The sequence below is a fragment of the Humulus lupulus genome, chromosome 8, assembly GCF_963169125.1.
Source record: "Humulus lupulus chromosome 8, drHumLupu1.1, whole genome shotgun sequence".
Classification (NCBI taxonomy): Eukaryota; Viridiplantae; Streptophyta; class Magnoliopsida; order Rosales; family Cannabaceae; genus Humulus; species Humulus lupulus.
The window spans coordinates 90,294,456-90,297,637 of record NC_084800.1 but is presented as its reverse complement, the minus strand read 5'-3'; positions in this window follow the sequence as shown (position 1 = coordinate 90,297,637).

The following is a 3,182-nucleotide window of genomic DNA, read 5'->3' as shown; positions in this document are numbered from 1 at the left end:
GTATATGACATGCGTGATTGTTGTTGAGGCATGTTGGTTGATAAATGTGGACATTGATTGCATATTAAATTCTAGCGGATGTTGTTTACTTGTGTATGGCACTAATTAGTCAGGGACGACACTGGTCGCGAATCACTGACCTAAGAGTCAGAAACGACATAAGCGTCCTGAACGCAGGGCCGAATGAAGATTAGATCTAATCTATATCAGTGTTGAATGAATCTAAGGCATTAATGCTAGACTGACCCTAAGGTCGATGAAACTTATAAGCACTTGGCTAGTCTAGGACTAGTTACTCAGAGCCAGAGCCTAAGGCCTAGGTGACTGCTTGTCACATGGCTAGGGAACGATGTTTCATGGTTATGACTCTATGGTCATGAGGTAGGTTATGTTGACGGCTAGTCATCATGCACCTAACCTGTTTAAGCTAGTGAAAGGATCACTTATCTCTAAAGCTCCGGTGATCCTATCATCACATGGCTATTGGGAATTGAACCCACCTTAGTGACTTTTGCGACTGTCACTCATCTGTTTTGGACTGAAAGTCTTGAATGGTTATTATGATCACTGTTGATATTATATCATGCTATATTGTGTTTTCTTGCTGGGCCTTGGCTCATGGGTGCTATGTGGTGCAGGTAAAGGGAAAGAAAAGCTCACCCAGCCTTGAGTGGAGAGCTTAGGTGGTGATGTGTACATATGCGACCGCTTGACCACCACGGCCAAGGAGTTCTCAGAGGAACCAGGGGGTTTACCCTATTTTTGCTGCTTAGGTCGGCGGGTTTGTAAATTTGAAACAGTAGTGACCATTTTGAGTTGTAAAGAACTTGTAAATGTTTTGATGGGCCCATGTACAGTTTTATGTACTTAATAAAATATATCATTTCCTTTTGATTGGTTTTCCACCTTAGCCTGTTAATAACACTAGAAGCACGTTTTTAACCAAAGGACTCGGGTAGCGAGTCAAATTTCCGGTTCACCGTAACTGTTATGGGGTAACCAGGTCGTTACACCAACTGATGTGGAAATCCAATCCTTTGATTCTCAAGGTAGCCCTATTTATGCTTTTGAATCTTTGGATGGACATAAGTATTGGGATGTTTGCGACTGCAAAAGCTGCCTAAAAACAGAAGATGAACTCCCAAAGCGACATCCTAGCTCAGGAAAATGGCTTAAGAAACAACTAGATAAAGGAGAAAAAGGAATAGGGTTGTTAGGCCAACCCTCTGGAAAGTTTGACTATATTGTCAAATATTTAACTCCCAAAGACTTACCTGAATCTCCTCCAGAACCAACTAGATAGGACATTGAGCTTCCTCCAACAAACTCTCAAGAGCCTCCACTTTCAGCTCTTCAACAAAACATGTTTCCATGCTACAAAAAAGCAACAAAATGGATGTGACATCATGGAGAAGATTTTCCTGCTCAAAATCAGTTCCAACAAATTCCACAAGTATATATGATCACTACTATTGATTATGAGTCAGATTTTCCTCCTCTAAAAAAATTTGATAGGCAAGATGACCAACGTACGTTTTCTCATCAACCAAAGGTTCAAAACCCCACAACTAGGAATGTGGATGGGTCTCTCAAAAAAGTATCTCCAGTCGAACAAGTTCGCAACTGGCAATCAAAAAATATGATTTCCCAAAACAAGGTCTTAAAGAAAGTTGAGTTACAAAATACCAGAATAGAGACAGCAGTAAAACAATCTCAGACTACTGGCATCGATAAACTCACTACAAAAATCCAACAGACTCATGAAGAGCTTCTAGCCATCATTAAAGCAAACTCAGTCCCAATGTCAGTATTCCTAGTGAAAGAAGCCGAGATGAAGAGCCTAAAGACTCAATATGAATCCCTCACGAACCGACAAAGGCTCATTCAACTAGCTATTTGGGAACTTCGTCCCCATTCAGTATAACTACGACGTAGGTCCCTTGGCAATTTGCTACAATACCAAAGACCTCCCAGCATTTTCCTATTACTGGATCTGTCCAAGAGAACACTGTTGTACGACTAAGATGCATGCTTAATGAAAGTCAACAACAAAAGACAAAAAAGGGGAAGAAGAAAGAATCACCAAGCCAACTGACAGACAAACATAAACAACTTATGGTTCACACAACCACAAATCCTCTGTCACAAATGTAATGACCCACTACTCTAGACTTTTGGACCATTAATGAAACTATACATACAAACCTTAATAAGACTTACATTTGCGAAAATACCATAAATTTATTAGAAACTTGTAGAAACAAAAGTTACTTTCATAAAATAAGTAGGATATGGGTACCCATTGTCTTTAAAACAAAACATAACTTAAAGTAAAAAAAAGAGTTACATAGAAAGTGCGGAAAATACATGTAAAACCATAAAAAAAGTAAAACAAAACTACATCCTCGAGAAATCGAACTCTCGACTCCTTGCCTCCATTCACCATCGATACACATTCTCTAAGCGTCCACGAATCTTACCGCCTCTAAAGCTATTTTCCTGCACATAAAACAAAAATGACTGAGCCTAATGCCCAGCAAGGAAAATCTAACACATAGTCATAAACATAAAATTTCATAATAAACATAAAGACATATCATAACACTTATTATAATGGCCATTATTACTTGGGGTCTCATAGACTAAACAAGTCATATGCCCATGAGATTAGTGGGGTCCAACTAGCTAAGTAGGTCATATGCCCATAATCTTTTTGGGGTCTTGTTAGTCATATGGGTCATATGCCCAAGCCTACAAACATACACATTTCATAACATATTTATAACATATTTCATAACATATCACATAAGATAACACAAGCATAAAACATATAGATTCTATCCTATTTTCCTTACCAAAGTTACCGGGATATGTGGACTGAGTTGGGACTTTTGGAACACTCCTAAAACCATATATAAAGGGTGGGTAGATTTGAAGAAGAAGAAATGAAAGGAATGGAAAGACTAAACCTTTGAGAAACATACTTACCAAAACTTATGTGCTCAAGAACTTAGATTTCCTAACCAAAATAAGAATGAGGTTAGAAGACTGAGTAGAAGACTATGAGAAGGAAAATAACATAAAACAAATGAACTAGAGTTTTGGTTTACCTCAAAGACTTGTAAGACTAATCTACACCACAACCGAAATACTATAGAACCTTACTTCCCAAAGTGTTTGAT